We start from the raw sequence: 19808 nt of genomic DNA, 5'->3' as shown, positions 1-19808 counted from the left end.
CTGGGCTGTAATCTGCAATTGCTTTCTTAGCTTGACCCATAGTATCACCCGCCTAAAGCCACAACTAGAAGGTCTTGAAATAAATAAAACACCACTGGTGTTTAGCAATAGAGGAAAATCTTCTTTATGACAGTTTGGCCAGTTCCTCGTCAAGGCCTGGAGCCAGCAAAGGTCCATGACAAAAGCTCCGTTGGCAGTCCAACAGGTATCGGTGAGACGTGGAGGGGGCTGGAGATAGATTCTTGCACAAACTCACTACTGGGCTGGGACCCACGTGCGTGTGCAAATGGGAAGCAGAGGGAAGCCCCTTGCAGAGGAAAGTGCTGGTGTTCAAAATGCTGCAGGAAATGGTGATGTGTGGATATGAATGGAAGAGCAGTATTTCTGGGGAAGGACAGCTGCGTAATGAACAGTTCTGCTTCTGTCCCCGTGTTGGCTAGGTCGGATGCACAAGAAAGCCCTCTCCTGTTGAGCCGTACGCTGCCGTGTGTGACCGCAGGGCCACGTTAAGAAAACCAACGAGTTGTGATGATCTGGAAGAAGATGAGAAATTCAGCTCACAAGTAATTTGGTTGAAATATTCCCTCTTTGATGTTTTGCCATACTGAACAGTATAATAATTCTTCCAGAAGAACGCTCCAAACAGAGCTATTTTGGGATTACTTTTCTCCTTTAGCTTTCATCCTGTGGTTTTCCTGTATCTTCTTTTTATCTCCCACATCTCATTGAAAATGTCTCAAGCTCTCACCAACTACTTCTGATGTTTCAAGATCCCTTCAAGCTAAGATCCTGCGTATAAATAAGAGTTCTTGTTAGTAAAGCTGGAGTGCTTTGCAATGACTGTTTGAAAGGCTTTATGTTATATTTTTTTGACTCTACAGTGGAGCCAAACCTGGAATCCTTGAGGCTTAAAACAGAGGAGAATGGCAGAGGCCAGATTCCTGTGTGTTGCAAAGCTGACGTTTGTAACGCAGGAGTCAGAGGATTTCCACAACAGCTTCCCATTTAGAAAAACAGATCCTGAATGAGTATAAAATTGATTTCAATCTTCAATTTCAGTTCATAATTTGATGTAATTTGAGCTAAATAAATAGTTAAAAGGAAAAAAACCCTAAGCCCTAGAGAAACTAGAATCCAGCTTTCACATAATGTCCTTGTTAATATAAAGTCCAGTGAATGTTTTGAAGAACAGCAATTTTTAGACTCTAGAAGGAGATGCTTGTTTCTGTAAGAGTAGAAAGCAAATTAAGTCTAAAAGTTTAGTTATCAGGAATAACCCTCACCAGATTTTGTGCCATATTGTTTAATTATTATGAAAGATCATTACTATGGGAATATCAGTAATGCCAGTAATGTCAATATTTCATAAAGCTTTTATAGATTACAGGAATACATTGGAAAATGTTGTATGTCATGAAGTAACGAAAGCTGTTTGGGGAAAATGATGTTTTTCCGGCAGTGACTTATGTGTAGAGTTTTACACCATCTTTTCGGGCTATAGTGGTCTCCATCAGTTTACAGCTGCAATGAGTCTTTCGTTTCCCAAATTTCACAAGTCACTTTAAATCACTATTATGTGTTGCTGATGATGAAAGGCCAGGCCAGACCTGTTAGCTTTGCCAGAGGAAACTCCATGCTCAGCAGCATTGACTCTGTACTCAGGGAGCTGTAGAGTTCCCTAAATTGAGGAACATCCGTTTGCCATGAGAGGTTATCTTTTTTTTTTTTCTCTTATGCCATTTAGGGCATTGTCTTAATCACGAAAGACCCAGCCGCCGAATGCTTGCACAGAAATTACTCAGCATGGGCAAGACAAGGTCCGGAGAGAAAAGTGCTTAAGAAATTTCTTCATTACTCTGAAAATATGTACATATTTATGAGAGGAGCCAGCTCTGGCACCCTTGCAGGGCTCCTAGCTGTGAAAGCTGTAACCTTTGGAGCGATTCAGTAGGCAGTCACCTTCAGCATGGGCACAAAAACGTTGCTGCTGACAGAAAATAAGAACACCACCACGAAGTGAACGTAAAGTGCCGTGGGATGTAAAACACACCTCAGAGAGAAGAAACACCTCGGTTCCTTGTCCTAGTACCCTGCTATAGGGTTTTTGGGTAAGTTCAACCTGTGACTTGTGAGACCAATCCAAAAGCGAACCCGTAGAGATGTAACTCGCTGCTGTTTCCCTGTCAGTACAACAATAATTTATCATTCACATCAGGACAACCTTGTCATTAACGTGTTTGGTTTCTGAACTAGAGAAAGAGACATACTGCAGCGTACAAGTCTGTTGGAAGTGGCTTGAATATTTCTTTTACTTGTCCAGCTTTCGCACGATGATGTTTCTGCGTCTGGATGTGGTGGTTTCCAGTCTTGTGGCTTCTGAGATGTCTGTTCCAGACCCTCATGATGTGGATGCTTCCTCCTACTGAGGTGCGTGTGCAAGTAAGTGCATGACTCTTTTTTTTTTTCTTTTTTCTTCTTCTTCTCTCCTTGAAAATACTCTTGCAGAGCAAACAAGGATTACATATATTTTGATGGAAAGGCACCAAGTTTAACAAAAGCGGTTAGTGAAGTTTCATAAATATTGGAAAAAAAAAGCGCGATACATTTGCCATGTCCTACGTGCTTTTTTTGATGCAGATGGATATAGCTACTTCTACGAATTTAATTCCCACAATGGAGCAGAAGGCAGCAAAGCTGACTGCGTGTCGGTTTTCTGCCTGCTGCTGCCTGGCACCTGGGAATGAAAATGGGGATGCATTTGCAGACAATAGTTCCCCGTGGCACGCTTCTGTTTCAGAGAACAGCCAGACCAACATCCTTCCCCTCTGTCCTGCCGTCCCCTCAGGCTGGGAACTGCGGCAGGGGCACGCTGGCACCGTGAGCCTGTGGCACTAAAGCAGCTGTGCTTACACGAGGGCTTTCTGTGAGACGGAGCTGTGTCCTGCTTTCCAGGCCGTGTGTGCCTGCAGATACAGCATGTATAGTAACTGTAGTGGAGGCCAGCGTCTTCCACGTGCCACTGAGTGGTCGCTGAAGTCCTCCAAAGAGAAATCAGTATCTTACACTGTGTGTGTGTGTGTGTGTGTGGTAGATACAGAGTGAGCACCCTGTGTTTGATGGGCTTGGAGGAGCAGGTAGAGAAGACGCTGATGAGAGGTGAACACCGTCAAGCACTGTCTCTGCTTTTGATTAGTTTGCAAAGATGAGTACTTGAATCCCAACAACCTTCCTGCACTGTAGTCATCTTCACCTTTTGTCTTTCCGTGAGCATCCCTTACCTGGTGTACACATGCCTGTGCTTTGGTCGATAGAGTACAGCCTGCACAGTAATTTCTAGAGAGAGATTGTACGGCCTTTTCCCTCAGTGAGCTTGAGAAAGGTAAAAATTATCATATTATGGGTGCTTTGGTCATGAAGAGAAAATGATGCTAGATATGAACAGAAGAAATTCTTCTTATCCCTGGGAATTTTTAAGCATTAAATTAATTCCCCTATCTCTTGGCGTGTTAATGGGAAGGCTTTCAGCTCTGCGTTCAGCAGAGGTCTGCATTTGCATTTAGATGGAGCTATTTTAAGGATTGTAGTATATACATAGGGGCCTGTATCCCATTTACCATAGAATCTGTAAGATAAAATTAATATCTAGTAAGTGGTTGTTTTTCCAGTTTTGTTATAATCTGAACCAGTAACTGAAGTGGTATAATCTGACATAATAAATACTAGAGTCATTCACTTGAGAGATATCTTATCCACCCACAAGGAGGAATACACTCCTTAACCGGTGAAGTGGGTGATATTTTTCCCTTTCACAAGACAGCCATGAAGTACTGCATCCAGGGCCGTTCCTGCCAGTGATACCCAGAAGAGGTTTGTTTGTTGGTTTTTTTTTCACTTGGGTAACACAACCTCCTGCCTCGAGGGGAGAAAGGCTTTTTCCCCACCGCAGAGCAACCCCCGGCAGGGTGGTGGTGGCTGTCAGGCGAGGCAGCGCAGGGACCTCAAATCTTCCATTTATCTCTGTCCCGCAGATGGGCTCTCACGGGCATTTCTCATACATGCAGGGGTCCGTGCGAAGTCGTTGCTGCTGGTTTTGCATACTGCTAATTTCCAGAAACACCCCGAAACACTCATTTTGGTAGGACTTAGGGACTCAGTGCTTCTCTGAGCTGCTGCCCAGGTGGGTTGCTGCCTGCGCAGGATGATGTATGAAGCCCAGGTTTGGGGTTTCAGCCCAGTGTGCACCACCCTAAACCTGTTATTTCTCGGGCAGCTGCCAGCAAGGATGAAGGAGAGCCCCGGCGTACGGGGAGCGACGGCTCTGCCTCGTTCCCCTGCAAAGAGAGGACCGAGGAGCCCCGGTTTCATTTGCCGTGCATTAATTCTGGTGGCAGGGCTAGTGTGAAGCGGTGATGTAAAATCAATGGGTTTTGTTTCAAATCCAATCCACTTTCACTGACATAAATTAGTCATCAGCGTAAAGCCTCTGCATCCAGCGACACAGGGTAGCCCTGAAATAATTCACTCCTGCAGCCGGAGCCACACAAAACCACCAGTCATTTGATGGAGCAAGCACCCCCAGATGAAAAGAGCTGCTCAGGTGCTGCTGAAGGGGCTTTTGGAGGGGGCTTTTAAGTGAAATTGTTTTTTAAGTAAAATTGTTTTTAAGTAAAATCATCCTGTGGAGCTGAAAGGAAAATTTTACTGATTTTACTGCCTCTGTTTTTAGGCAAAACTCCGCCAGGATTTCACACTAAATGTGCTGTACCGTGCAGCTCCTTGTCAAAGATGGAAATGGTATTGGTCACTTCAGGTTACTTCCGAAGGTTGTAGTAAACGGATTTTTTACTTTATAGGGAATTCTTAAAAGCCCCTTCTATCCTCAGGCCAAAAAATTTGAACATTTGAATAAAAATTTCCTGAAAAATGACAGTCCCAAACCCTCTAAACTTAAATCACGTTTCAAGTGGATTGAAACTCTTTACAAAGTGGAAATGTTTCATGTTGGTGTGCCTCTGTGTTTCTTACACTGTTATATCTTATAATGGCTATGCAGTGAGAGTATTTTTAAGGAAGTTACTACAATATCAGAAATTAATGTGGTTCTATAATATCAAAAGCTCTTTTGACTTTTCTCTAAAAATGAACTTGTGAGATTGGTGCAAGAAATTCCCCATACAGCAAGCATTGCCTGATGGAAAATCCTTGTGGGAAAGATTCAGAGTGTCGTGGGGCTCTGCGCTCTCTCTCACCAGAAATTACTCAGATGATGGGGAGAATTAAAAATTTATCTCCCAAGAACACATTATCAGCGTTCCCAGGAGCTGCACCTAGCAGAGGCCTGTTTGCCAACTCCTGTTGTTACTTCTCATGCTGACAGCTATGAGAGTGCTTCTATTTTAGGGGGAGAGCAAACTCACCGGTTTCCCAGTCTTCCTGACTGCCGGCTGCCTGCGCAGACCCAGCTGAACCAATGCCGCTGCCGGATTGAGTGTCTGCAACCCCAGAGACCAGGTCTGAGATTGAAACCTGGATCAAAAGCCTTTTTTTTTGTTTCCAGGTGAACCCATATCTATCGACAATTGGACTAGTGAGCAGTAATCCTCTAGTCGTATGTGAAAGATCAAATGAATGGATGGGAAAGAGAGGTAACAGGGGAAAAGCTTGGTTTGGACTAGTTTCCCTAACAAGAATGGAAGAATAGTGAGACATGTCAAATTGACTTTTACAGAGCAGGTTAATGCCAGATACTTGTTTATCCTTGGAGATTCCTCAAATCCAGCAGATTTCAGCATTGCCTAATGAAAGCTTGGGGAAGAGCAGGAAATGGAGCATGTACAGTTCAGAGGAGGGGAAGATGCAGATGAAAACAAATGAAAATCCTCTCTCCTTCATGTTTCAAGTGCCAAATTATGCTTGACATTTCAATTTCCCCAAGGCGCGCTTCTGTATAAAATCGTCTTGAACTCTCCTCAAAGTGTTAAAGCTTCCATCAGCTCCTCCAGCGGCATCAAACAGGTCTGATTCAGTTCTGTCTCGGGTGTGAAATGTAATCATTGTTACAGCACTGCACAACTGGCATCCAGGAGAAGCACCAAATGTCTCTAGCGTTTTCATGGATGGGCTTCCCAATCAGCTTTGCACCGTGCCCAACACATTGCCGCTCAGGTGGGAGATGATCGGGTTTGGTGACTTGCGTGTGACTCGTTTTGTAGCGTTTCTGGGAATTCGGGATGTTTACCGCTTGCGTGTGGCTTGTTTCACACGAGGATCTCCGTGTTATGTGTCTATAGCCAGAAGGTCTCAAGTCCTTTGGAGATCTGTAGGGGAAATCTGTAACCACTAAAATTCTCATTAGTTCTCAATGTTCCAACATTTTCAGGAAGTTTGAAAGTCTGAATTTTTGAAGTGTTTTGACCATGTCCCCAGTGAAAAATACCAAGAGCAGGGAAACGGCAGAAATGCTGTGTTTTTCCCAATCTGTTCTATTGACGTGGTTTGTTTTTCCTTAGCTTGTTTTCTTCTAAAGGTCAGTGAAATTTTCAGTTGCATAAATTTTATTGAGTTTCCTCATTGCAGCCAGGCTTTTGAGGGAGATGCTGAGCTTACGTGCATTGTCAGTGCCAGACAGTCAGAAGAAACCCCCCTCCCATGTGAGTGGGAATAATGGTGACCCAGCTTTTGAGAGACCTCACTGAATTGAATTCTTTGAAAAATATACCCTTGGGCTGTGGTTGCTGAGCACTTGAGAAGGCCTATGATTGATGACATGGTCATTACGAACATGATTAAGAGCAGCCAGGATTTACATTTACCACCTTGGCCTTTTCCAGTGTCTGCTAAACTGTGGTCTCAAGACCACCAGTGATGCACACGACGTGACTGTGTGTGTGGAGGGGGGAACGGGAGAGCTGTGATTAATTTGGCTGGCAACACGATGCTGGCTCTCTTCTTTGATTGCAGCTGATGAATAGTATTTTAAAAGCTAAGAATACATTAAACACTTTGCTATAGCTCCTATACAGTCTGAGGGCCAGAACCACAGCTGTGCTCAGTTTACAATGGGTGCAGCTGAAGCAAGAAGAGGAAGGGAGACGGACGGCTTGTAGCTTAACTTGAGCGATAGATTCTGCTTACCTTGGGAAGCGGCTGGGGGCACAGGTACCGGTCCCCCTGTGCTGGGAGCAGGGTGGGGGGGTGTTACTGGTGGGATTTTGGGCAGGAGCAGGAGTAGCACTCACCAGTTTTGGCTGCTTCATCATGTTAAAATAATGAGTCGTTGCATGAGCAGGGGATTTGTGTTCCCTGCCCTCCCTCCAACATTGCAATTGCCCCTGTGCCTCGAAGGCCTTTTCCCTCCTTGCAAAGCTCAAAGCTGCCCCGTGCCTGTGAACATCCCGCTCCCCGCCTGGCAGTCCGTCCCTGCGGGTCTTTGGGGGGTGCCAGCCCCCTGCAGGGGTGCACAGTGTGTGCGTGCTCCCTGGCCCCCCGACACAGCAGGCACCCCTCTGGGTTGGTCAGGGTGCCGCTTTCCCTCTGCAGGGATCTCATCATTACCCTGATTTCCCCAAAACCTGCACAAGCTTCGAGTTTAACCCCTGCCTCTGCCAAATTTGGGTGAGAGTAGCTGTCTGCCTGAAACTGTTTGGGGAAGAGGCCACGAAAGAGGGCTAGGTGGAAAGCTCAGACTCACAAGCCATGTTTCCTTCGGAAACCAGAGTCGTGCTGCGGTGGGGAAGCAGCAGCTCCATGACTACAAGGAGCCGAGCAGGCTCCTTTGCTGCACTTCATGGCCAACGTCCATAAGTCACCTGGGTTGAGGAGTGAGCCATGAGCATATGTCTTTTTGTATAACACAGCAGCTCTTCTCTAACATCTATTTTTCAGTTCTTCATAGCGCTGGCTGTTGACAACAACTACAACTTTCATCGCAGAACCCCCGACTCGATATTCGTGCCAGGACATTCATTGCAATTGCCCTGATTTGATGGCAGCTTTTGAAGGAAATAAAAATCAGAGCTTTGGAGCATTCTTGGCATGCAGCATGATGACCCTTGGAAAAAGGAGACCCATTCACCCTCCTGAAGACTGCTGTTCAGACACAGGGTCTCAACAGACAAGGTACCAAATAATTCTGTTTTCCCTCCCAGTCAGGGTAAGCAGGAGGACTGCCAGGGCCTCGCAGGAGGGGTGACCATAGGCGAGAGAGAGTCCACCATCGCAGCAAGAGTTCTTCGTTGATGCAATGGACGGCTGGTTGCCCTGCTTGCTCGGTTCCACGATAAGATCAGAGCAAGATTTGGGTGTGTTCCCACAATGTGCGAGACAGGGAATTTGGTCCTTGCAGGAGAGCACGGGATATTGCTTCTACTGCTTTCCACCTGTCTGCTCTCCATTCCTTGTTAGGTTCAATACCCTTTACCCTCTCCAGCCATCCCTCCTGCCTCCAAAAGGTTACTCTAGGCAGGTTGGCTTGGCACAGGGCAGCCATGACAAATCTTTAAACTATAATGATAAATTATGCTCTATTGCCCAGTCCTTCTGGAAAGAGATTTTAATGTGGATTAAAATAAAAGAGGTTTGATAGATGCTGGAAATGTCTCCCTTTGGCTGTTAAGAAAAAAATCTGAATGCCTGTAATATTTCTGCTGAGAATTACAATAATTGGTATTTAAATAGTATTCTGAGCAGAGCTGCGATTGCCTAGGAAAGCCAACCCCAGGAGCAAGATCTCTTGTCTTTAAGAGCTCAGCCAGGCTTGGGAACTTAAAAAGAAACTCAAATTATTGGGAATTTAAAACATGCCCTTGCTTTGGCTTGAATGCAACATCAAAGCAGGAGCCTGTGTGTTCCTGAAAAAAATGCTTCTTTCCCCTCCCAGCTGTTAAATGCTGTTTCTCCACTGATTTTATTAGCACCACTATCCCAGCAACATCTCCATCCACAAATGCCTTTTCAGTGTGCTCACAGGAAGGAGTCTATTTTGCCCTCTCAGAGGAAGAATTACCCACAACCCAAACAACTAGTGCCAGGAGCTAAAGAAGGCTGGTGATCTTATAAACAGCACTGTTTGCCTTTGGAAACCATGGGCACAGCGATGCTCTGTGTAGAGAGGGCCTGTTGCATCAAAGGATGCGTTAAATCCATCGCCCAGCTTGTGGTGACACGGGATCCCATCGCCATGGTGGTACTTGTATTCAGGAGCTGCTGGCTAAATTCCGTCTCGCTTTGCCAGGACCCAGCAGTTTCAGATGGACGCTGTGTTCTCCTCTACCTCCTGCTCTCATCTGGTCTTCGGTGCTCAGGAAAGCCACTGCCCATCCGTGATCTCCACCCAGGAAAGGCCAAATCACTGTTTCATAGTAAGTGGCACAAACCTCATTTTATGACGGCAGGGTTTCTTTGAGATGAACCCCCTATCTTTGTAAGATACTGCTGCTGTCTTCCCTGCTCCTTCCCAAATCCAACATATTTAGTTGCACGACCTCCCGCCTGTTTCCCACATAGATCCAGTGTTGAAGTCTCCACAAATCAAACCTCTCAGAATACCGCTGTTCCCACACTTGGCCTTTTCTCTATAATCATTCAGCTCTCTGAACATGCATTTGTGACCCCAGCAGATGACTGACGGGCACACATTGGTGCCAAAAGCAACCACAAAGCTCTGCTGCAGATACGCTGTGAGCTCTGAGGGTGTTACTCATAAGTTTCAGACCAACACAGTTCACTGGCCTGACACTGAATGTCTAATTTTTTTCTACTTTTTCTCCTCCTACCAAAGCCTCCATTCTGATTTTCAAATCATACAAGACTGGAGATTTTATAGCGCTAGGTGGGTCTGTGGTTATCACACCGCACAGGGCAGCGTGGACATAGCCAAACTGACATGGGACAAACCGGTGCAGGCACAGCTGAAGAGCTCTCACGCTCTGCCGGAGCGCTGGTCCAGTGCTGCTGTACGGCTTCCGGTGGCAAAGCGCAGTCGTGTGTCTGCGTGCAGCACTGGATGTGGTGTATGGACAGAGCTGACATTTCTAATGTCAGCAATAACTACTGTGAAATGTCTCCCTTTGCCTTGAAATCGTTACAGTTTTATGTGACAGCAGCAGCTCTAGTTCCCAGCTGAGATTAGAAGTCCATTAAGTGCTTGAAATTGTGCAAATGCGTAGTATGAGGACGTGCACTCCTGACCAGCTCTGTACTGCTGATTGCCTAGCTACTCCAGTTAACCCTGTCGCACTCAGACATCCATCCATCTATAGGTGCCCGCCTGTACAGACCGACATCTCTCCAGCAGGGTATCTGCTCGGGGTAGCAGATACTTGGGCTACTCTAATCCTTGGATCACGTTTGCATCTTTGGATTTTAAAGAGCTTTTAAAAGTGAGAGGAAAGGAAAAGTGCCTAACCTCATAGAGCTACTACTAGCTGAATTTATAGATTAAACCTAGGAATTACAAGTTAAATTCATTATTAGTTCAAACGGGAAATAATTCCACTGAAGACCATGGGAATTATTAACTCAGGGAAGCAGTTAGGGATCTAACATTTTTTCTCTAAGGAAATAAAGCAATAAACCTTGTTTCTGCTGTGACATCCATTACTTTTTTTTCCCCCCAGTGTAATTCTAGTGATTTCTGCAGGGTTATTTCTGGGACTGAAAAACTGGAAATGCACAAATGCTCCATTCATGGTGAAGTGGCTTGTATAAACTCAGACTAGAGTCAAGTGAACACAGAGAGGGGAAAAAAAGAATTGTGTCAGATAAATAGTCCTGAAGAGGAAATATCAATGAAGAGGTTTGTGAAAGTAGGAGCACAGGACTTAGCAACCCATTGAATTGTAGGAGATACTTCAGTTTCTATCTGAGTTTCCCAGTTCTGGTTCTTAATAACTAAAAATACCATATCTTTAAATTTTGGTAGTCCTCAGGGAGCTGAGTCTCTGTAACTGCATTAACAGCTTGGGAAATTGAATCCCAGGGCCTCAGTGAGGTAGTTTCAAGTTGTCACATTAGCCAGCCAAAGTGGGGCTGTAGACCTGGAGCAGCCTGATTGCCAACCCCATCCTTCACCTCACAGCAGACCACAGAAAGTCTAAATAATGACTTTAAACTCCTGAAATGTTGCCATGACCTTTCGCGTGGTGGGGACATCCCATGCTCTGCCGGCCATGGGCTCTTATTAACTCAGATCTCTCCCATCGTCAGTGGAGACCATCCTTGACAGCAGGATATCAAACAAAGGAAGGAAGAAGTCCCGCTGCCACCAGCCCCGTTGGTGACCATAAGAGGCTTCAGATGCTGGCGGAGCAGCAGGGATCATTACAACTGAATAGAGCCATACACAAAGGTGGAAAGATCCTCTTAGCACTCATTAATTGTAATTTTCAGGATTAATGCAAAAGATTTGGCAGCTTGGCAGAAGAGAGTTTTAACACAGATAATTCACTGCGGCTTGCTGGAGCTGAGGGAAGGGTCAGTGGCTCCCCCGAACCCCCCCCAACAACAGGTAAAGAGAAGGACAGAAGTAACTAGACAGAAAACAGGGATATAAAGCACCTGATAAGTCAAAAGATGTATTTTACACAAGGCGGTGTAAATATTCATGTGATTTATTAGAGTAGCAGCCTTTTCATTGATGCCTGTATTGAATTGAGGGTTATTTAGAAGCTGAGGGGATCAATACAGCAGCTGGGAGCCAAAGCTTCTGGAAGCAACTGAAGTAAAAGTGTATTTTGCAGTGCCTCGCTTGTGTGTGAAGTCCCTTAACTGCCCCTTAAACCTTAGAGTGAACTTTACCCCTAATATATATATAATGTATGTGCAGGGAGCCCAACTTCTGCCAAGCTGCTGAGCAGTTTAATTTCTGATGGAGAGGGGGAAGTCCAGTTCTGCACAGAGCGCCAAGCCGAGCCCTGTAGATCTGTTGGAGATCCAGCCTGGTGCTGGATCAGGATTTAAGGCTCAAATCTGCACCTTTGCTCCCATCCCCTGTAGCCAGGTTTTGGGGCAAGTAGAGAGCAGAGGGCAGGCTGGGGTGAGGTGCACCGCACCCTTTGGCCACCAAGTCTGAGGTCCCACGGCCTGCTAAACCAAACTGGTGTCAACAGGGACCAGATGGCTCTTCCCCGAACCATCGCGTCCCTGCCTGCACCTTGGAGACAAGTGAAGATCTGTGACGAAGGCTTTATAAATGGGGATGGCTTTGTGATGGGGAGCAAAAACCACAAGGAAGATGACTCTTTGTATAAAGCGGGTTATTCTGAAGTACATCAAGAACTACTCACTGCTGTCTAACCACGGTTGATTTTGTCTGTGTTGGTAAGTATTGGTTTTTACTCCCTATCACTTTTTATTACATTTATTCCTTCAGAAGAAAAATAAGTCAAATGTCCTTAATCTTTTTAGCATGGAATTTTAGATTTTAATGGGCTTGTTTTAATTTGCACATATTCTTGTTAATAATGAAATCTGTTTAACGAGAGTTAAACCAAAAAGCCTGTAATGGTAATTCAAAACATAAAACTCTAGTGCATTTCTGTAAGAATTCCCTGTTAATATTCTTAAGGCTTTTTAACGGATATTTTAAGTAGGCATTGGTATTAGCAGAAACATCACACAAATTAAAATTAGGCTCTTGGTGACTATTTTAAAATGAATATTCACAGACTCTTCAGCATGAAATTAAATCTAGTTACATTTGACGCTGCTGGTATATTTTAAGGAAGTATACTTTAATGAAAATGATACTGTTGCTTGTGAACTTATTACTGATAGTTAATTTAATTTATTGCAACCCATTGAATGTAACAATCAGATTTTATATAGCATAGCCTAGGAGCCTGTGTCAGGCTTTAAATCTATGGAGATGGAACCTGAGCCAGTAGTTAAATGATGGAATTAGGAATGGGGACTTCCAGCTCTGGCCAGGACTCGTTTCAGCTTGGGTACGTTATAAACCTGCCACGCTTACTCCACTCGTCACGACGCTCTAAACTGGGAAATCTGCCTTTGAGGATTTGGGGTTGCCCTACAATTGGGCCCTCTTAGAAATCTTAGATTTTTTTTTTTTTCCTGTTTAAACCCAGGACTTTGCATCGAGGTCATTTGTTTCACAAGCACTTTTAGACCTTGCAAAGGTACGTGACTTCCTGCAGCTCCCTCTTTGCACTTTGTTGCAGGCTGATGCCGATGGGATGTATAAAGTATCGGTGAGGGGACAATTGTGTCCTTTCTTCACAGATCAGTCGTTCCTCATTCTTTGTTGCTCTTTTCTGAATTATTTCCCTATTCTTCTTTTCTTCTTCTGAGTATGCAGAACTAAGCTCAGCATTATAAAATCCAGATTACCATCCTGAAGTAGCATGGCAAGAAAACGTGTGCTTAAAATTAAACATGTGCAAATCCACTGAAATTCCATGGGATTGAAGCATATGGTAAAAAATTAAGCAAAAAGCTCAGTCCTGAAGGGATAGCTTTGGGGCTGAACCGATGAAGTGATGAGGAGACATCCCCATCTACCATAAGAAGATGCTTCCCTGACCCCCTGCCTGTTGCTATTGTTGTGGGATAGACAGATTCAAAATCTGCCCCAGTTTTTCTGTTCCATTTTGACAGTAACACCTTGTGCCTCCGTCCAGGTTCCAGGAATCAGACAGCACTTTCTGAGATATATCTTGGAGCCATTAAAAAACAAAAGCAGAGTGTCATCTTCCTGCTGATGTACACCACAAGGACCTGTCATTCCCCTGATATAGTACAGCGTGAGAATGGTCTCCCTTCAAAATACATCACTGGGGCAATGGCATTTTGAGTTATCTGGTGCCAGGATGGCAAGCGTTTGAACCGTTCACAAATGTAGACAAGAGAGGGTCAAAGCACATCTTCAGATTTCATGTGGGCAGCTGGACTGTCTGAAGCGATAAAAATTGGTTTAAAGTCATTGTCATTTAATGGGCAGCAATGAAGTGGTGCTGGATTAAAGCACTTCAGCGCTTTGAGTTCCTAATTCCCATTTCCCGCAGCGACCGTCAGATGCAGAGCGGCTGAGGATGGCGCAGGCTGCTCACCCCCACCTGCAGCCTGAGGCTGTCCCGGGAGCTCCCTGGCAGAGCGGGATGGCCGCACACACCCCAGGACGCTGGAGCACAGGTCTGCTGGAGGATTAAACCCACAATGGAGGCAGTCGAGTCCCTGCGCAAATCCCATTGCCTATTTTTCCTCCCATTAAACTCAAGAGCCTGCCCCTCACGCCTCTCCCCTGCCTGTGCTACACATTCCCATATTATTAAAAAACAAACGGTGAATGTAGTTGCTCCGTAAGGCCTTAGCTTTAAAAACGCCGTATCCCCTGGCTCCCTCCAGTGCTGCGAGCGGTCTCACTGGTGCCAATAACGCTGCCTGTAACAGCAGCAGTATTCAGTGCTTAAATATTTGCAGGATCACTGTCTGAATTGGCATTCTTTGCCAAAACTATCCAGGCTCCGTGAAGAACTTGTGGAATAAACATGCTAATGCGAGGCCAGCTCTTCAACTCACATGAGTTGGCGTGGTTCTGTGGCAGCTAAATTGAGGATCTGCTCTTCCTTGGTGTCTGTATTAGATATGCAAGGAAAATGAACAATGCCAGCAACTGTATATGCAGTTTAGTGATGAATTGGTGCATCTTTTCAGTTATTGTTTTGATTTTGCTGTTTGCTGCTGCTGGGAAATTATGCAAATTCTTCTTCTGCAGGAAAAGAATACTGATAATTAAGAAATGTGCAGCTTGGGTTTAAGATAATCTTATAAATCCACAGTAGCGTTCTCACACCAGCAGCACATTAATAGCTGTGGCAGCCACCATCAGACACCCAGGACCAGGTTCTCAGTCCTCCAGAAGGTCACTTTGCACATTTCTCGCTGAGCATTTTAGATGGGGATGGGGTGCTTGCATGAGAAGATCAAGGTAGCAGAAAGCGAGAGCAGCACTATAACACACAAGGGCCTGGCTGGCTTTCAGGTCAAGTTCTGCAGGTGGAGCTTAACACCCTTGTCTGTTTAGGGGAAGAGAAGGAGAAGGCTAAGTGTCTCTGGTAGTGTGCTGGCTCAGAGCAGAGGTGTCACTTTGTTGTCTTCAGGGGGCAAACAAAGCTTTTGTGCAGGTAACGTCCTTAAAGGTTAAAAAAGATCATGGTCTTTAGAGATTAGGCCATTTCTAGCTACAAAATTAGACCTACTGAGATAAACCACAATCTTTTCTGAATGGTTTGGGCTAGACAGTAAAGATGTCTGTGTCCTGGGGGCAAGAGACAAAACTCAGCAGTATTTTAGGCTCTCTTCAACACTTGTGCAAGTGATGCCCAAATCTGCTCCAGAGGGGCAAGTCTCATCCCAGGTGGACAATGTCACTAAGAGAAACATGCTTCTCTGTTAAGTTTCTTGGGCGGCTGTAAGGGCTTGATCTGAACTGGCAGGTACCTTCATAACCATGGACAGTTTGAGGACTTCAATCTGCTTGTCTTTAATAGCAATATTTGAAAAACCCTTGCACCAGCATAGCTTCTTGACCTCAGAGGGTACCCAGCTTAAAATCCTCAAAGACGGACATTAGCAAAGAGGTGTAAGAAGCTGTACTCTCACAGCATGACACAGACTGTCCTTGAAGGAGGTTCATACTCCTCTCAGGACCCTAACTGAAGGTCAGTTCAGCATGTGGAGTGGACAAAGACAATCCAGAGGTCTTCTCAGTTTGAGTTCTTGCTGCAGTATCCCACATGGGTGCAGTGTCCCAGCTCTTCAGCCCTTCCCACGGTGGGCATTATGACAGGATGCCAGGTTGAACTTGTGGTCCATAAGGAGCCGTGGGCAATAGGGACCTCGACTTTCAAACTAGTTGAGTCTAGAAGCAGCTACTTTGATTTACAGACATTGCAATTCCTACCCAATGCAAAAATAAATAAATAAATAAAATCTTAGGTTGCTTATTATGGGGAAGAAAAGAAAGGAGATTTACTGACCAGGCTTTGGGCTTCATGACCAGCATTTTGAGGGCTGCCGGTTGGGGTTGGATGGTCAGTGAAATTCCTCCTCTGTGCACTGTGCTACCAAAAAAGCCTGGCTGTGATGGTCTGTGGGTCTTCTAAAAATCTAGCTGTTAATAGCAACTGAAAATCTAGCCCTAGTTATGGAAGTGGAGTAGGTCAAAGCTTAGCCCTAGATAGAAGTAGCACAAGGGTAACACAGGTAGGTTATTTTCAACTACAGCAGATCGTCTTATTTGCATAGTCTCCATACAATTTATTGAAATCTGCAAGAACCTCGACCAGGGAGTCACATTAGCAGAATGAATATTAACCTGGGAACCTCCACAAAAAAACTTTACCTTGACTTTCTGCTATATATATTTTTCACTCGATACAGTACTATCACTGAGCAATTTAATTCTCTTCTGGGCACAATTGTCAACCTGGTTTCCAGAAGGGACACATGCCCCAGGATTTATTTTATTCCATTTAAGTAACTATGACCAGTTTTCATAAATTGAGGAGTTGAAATTGCCCGTTCCCTAAGGCTCTCTAACAAATGAGATCAGAAGTCCAATGAATACATGTCTTGCAAAGCTTTTCAGTTCAATTACATATATCCATGTGCAACTGATAACGCCACAATCAGTTCAAATAGTATCTTTGCAGGTGTGAAAGACTGCAAATTGAAGTCTTATTTCACATCAGTATCCAACGTGTCACTGGAAAGATTAAAAGGAAAATTTTCAAGGGACAAAGGATGAACAATTAATGAGCCCTGGAGTGACTCTGAAACAGGTAGCAAAGAAAAACAACTGTAGAAGGAGAAACCGTCAGAAGTGAGCAGTTTGGTGCCAAGTTTCAGAAGGAGATTAGTGGAGAGTTTCACTAGATCCATTAGTGTTTGCGAAGTACTTGCGGAGTGGATCAATGAGCATCACAGAAACTCCCAGGAGGAAGTGAATTAAAAGCTTTTGCTTTTTCCTTTTTTTTTTTCCTTTTATAGCGGGAAGCAAATAAAGCAGAGCTCATGCACTAGCTGATGAGACTGAAACAACGCACTGGATGGGCATCTGGTCAAGCAAGTGCTGTCTGTCCCTACTGAGTTAGGGTAAGGTTGGTTGGGAAAATACATGGCCGTGTTAAAACTTTGTGGTGATGGCCAGAGGAGGCCAAATCAGTGGGGATTAAGTGACTTTAAGTCAATCTATTTTGAGGTTTGGGGTTTTGATCTTAGATTCTGAGCATTTGGTGGGGGGTGGCTATTTGTATGTGGGCTATAAACTCTGTGACTTGGTTTTAGTGGAAGCAATAAGACGGTGCTAAAATCCTGAGAACCACCTTAAAAACGCAGTGCCAGACCTTCAAATGACTACGCCAGCACAGCACCACTGAAGCTTCCCGAGTGCTATTGATTTACACCAGTTGAACATCTGGCCCGTATGCTTTGTATTATTAAATACTTCTGCGATTATTATGTGAACAATTAAGATTCATGGAAATGAAAGAGCAGGCAATGAATTGTGCCTTCACTGCAATTCAGGAGGAGGAATTGCTCAGGGAATGCGCTGCCTTTTACTGTAGCTGTGCAGTTCATCTGTGTGTTCTTCTAGAAACCAGAAAGTAAGCGTGAATGGGACCTCAGGAGATTTTCCAGGCCATCATCTTCCTCCAGGGAAGGGTCAGCTTCAGCCCTGTCATGTTTGCTCAATATGTTCTTAAACCTCTGACGCCTGAGCGCCCACAGTGTATGCCAACACTCAGTACCGGTGCTGAAGTGCTGCAGGAACCTTTCCTCTGGTCCAACCTACTTCTCTCCCTGGCTGCTCTTGAGCTCTCCAACTTTTTGTCCTGTCCACCACTGCCAAAGAGAAGAGCATGGTCCCTTCCTCTGCCCAGCAGCCCTTCTTTGTATGCAAAGCTTGTTATTTTGTTTGTCTCCTCTGTGTAACATTGTCTGGTCAATCGTGTTGGAATTTAACACTGAGAAAGTCCAGGCAAGCCCAAGTAAATGTTAACACTGCAAATTACTATTTTTTTTTTTCCTTAAGCCTGATTCCCTTTCATGGTTTGCTGCTGAAGTATAGAAGTACATCCAGCCATAAGAGAGAAAGATCCATCTTTCAGCATCAGGAGATTAAAGGAATAGAGTGAGATAACATTTTGCAAATCTGAAAGGATTTCAAAATCCCTCTCCTGCTATTTCTGGAAAAAAGTCAACGGCAGGGCAAGATTAATCTTCATTAATAGTGTAAGAATGAGTGTTGGCTGCAAGTTTTGTTTAACCTGAAAAGCAGCATTCAGCAGCTGGGTTTCCACATCTAAAATAATATCCAGAGAATCAAAAATTCTTTGCCACACATAAAATCATCTTCTGGTTGTGTGTAATGGAGCTCGGCAGCATAATGTGCGGGAGAGAAGGATAACCTTTTAACATCTCTGCAATCCCCAGGGACTGGCGTGTTCCTGATTAACAGATGCTTGGTGACTTGAAGTTCCCGAAGTTAAAGCTGTGCGTGTATTGCACAAGCCACTGGTTTTATTGAAGGCTTAGGAGAGACATATTTGGGCTTTTATCCCACTTTTCAGACGTGGCATGATGTAAGTAACTGCTCTGAAGTGAAGGCAACTGTTCTTCAGAGAGAGCGAGCTAAACCAATGTTGTGGGAACTGTTCTGCAGGGCCTGACCCACGGTATCCTGCCTGTGATGGAGACCATGGGCACCTTCTTCAGGAGGTGTTTTGGGGGCTCAACTCAGCAGCACGAAGCGTGAGAAGGCATGCCCTTCCCAAAACACCTCGCTCTCTTTAGATATTTGGCATGTCTGGAGGGGAGGGTTGTTACTTGGAGTTTGGTTTTTACCAGTTCTGTTAGGCTTTGGTTTCTGCCCAGAGCTATGGAGGAGCTGCCACAAAACCCTGCCTCCTGCGCAGCCTCCTGGCGAGCGAGGCGAGAAGGGCATCACCTTTGAAGTAAGGTTCTCTGAGAGGTCTCTACATTTGAAAAGCAGCCTAGCCAAGCAGCTCCAGCATAGGACCATGTCGCGAAGCTGATTGCAGCCAAGCCTGCGGTGCCCACCCGACAGACACCGTTCTTCAGTTCCCAGACCAGCGTAAAGCCCTGTCAGGCTGTGGGCTCGGTGTGCAAACCTCAGTTGCTTTGTCCTCACTGAGATTTCAAGTAGTATTGGCTCAAGTGAAAAACATACATTTCTCTGCTAAAAAGAAGGCTGCAGGAAACTCGATTAACCAACGTAATGTGGTTCAGTGGCACAATTAAGAAAAGGACCCAGAAACTTCTGGGTCTCACAAAGATCGAGATCTTCACTTGAGGCCGTGTGAGGTTTTTTCCCCACTGACGTTTGTGCCATTGGATTAGGCAGGTCTTTTTGGAGGACTTTCATTTATATGTCTGGAAGTCAGGCAGCTGTTATCTGTTCTCCTCCTGAAAACATCTAACACTTGGTCGATCGCTGTGTCTCTGCCACAGGAGCTGCGTGGAGAGCCGGGGCTGTGTGCAAGGAGAAGGTCTAATTAACAAAACCTACACTCCAAGAATTTGCTATTTTCGGGGCACTTCTCCACCTGCCAAGCTCTGCTAACCTTAGCAGTGCATGGCAAGAGGAGTTTTAAAACAAGTGCTGGAAAAAACCCAAACCCTGTCCCTGAACAAAACGCCGCCAGCTCCCGAAAGACTTGTGTAACAGACTGAGAGCCCTGTAGCTGTCAGCTCTTCATGCCCTTTGGGGGTCTGCTTATTATTTTTGAATACTTTACCTCTCTGGTGGTTTTTCTGGCAAAGCATTG

General features: G+C 45.0%; 1 long non-coding RNA gene across 1 annotated transcript; it reads left to right on the top strand.

Annotated features, from left to right (window-relative positions):
* Positions 1-1865: 1865 nt before the first annotated feature.
* Positions 1866-17113, top strand: LOC129215128 (uncharacterized). Its single transcript, XR_008579900.1, has 5 exons — positions 1866-2108; positions 2321-2439; positions 7885-8118; positions 9233-9359; positions 17008-17113. It is a non-coding gene; the product is annotated as an uncharacterized LOC129215128 (long non-coding RNA).
* Positions 17114-19808: the final 2695 nt, after the last annotated feature.

This window comes from Grus americana, chromosome 19 (genome assembly GCF_028858705.1).
Source record: "Grus americana isolate bGruAme1 chromosome 19, bGruAme1.mat, whole genome shotgun sequence".
NCBI lineage: Eukaryota > Metazoa > Chordata > Aves > Gruiformes > Gruidae > Grus > Grus americana.
Note: the sequence above shows the minus strand (reverse complement) of the source record. Positions and strands in the feature narration are given on the sequence as shown.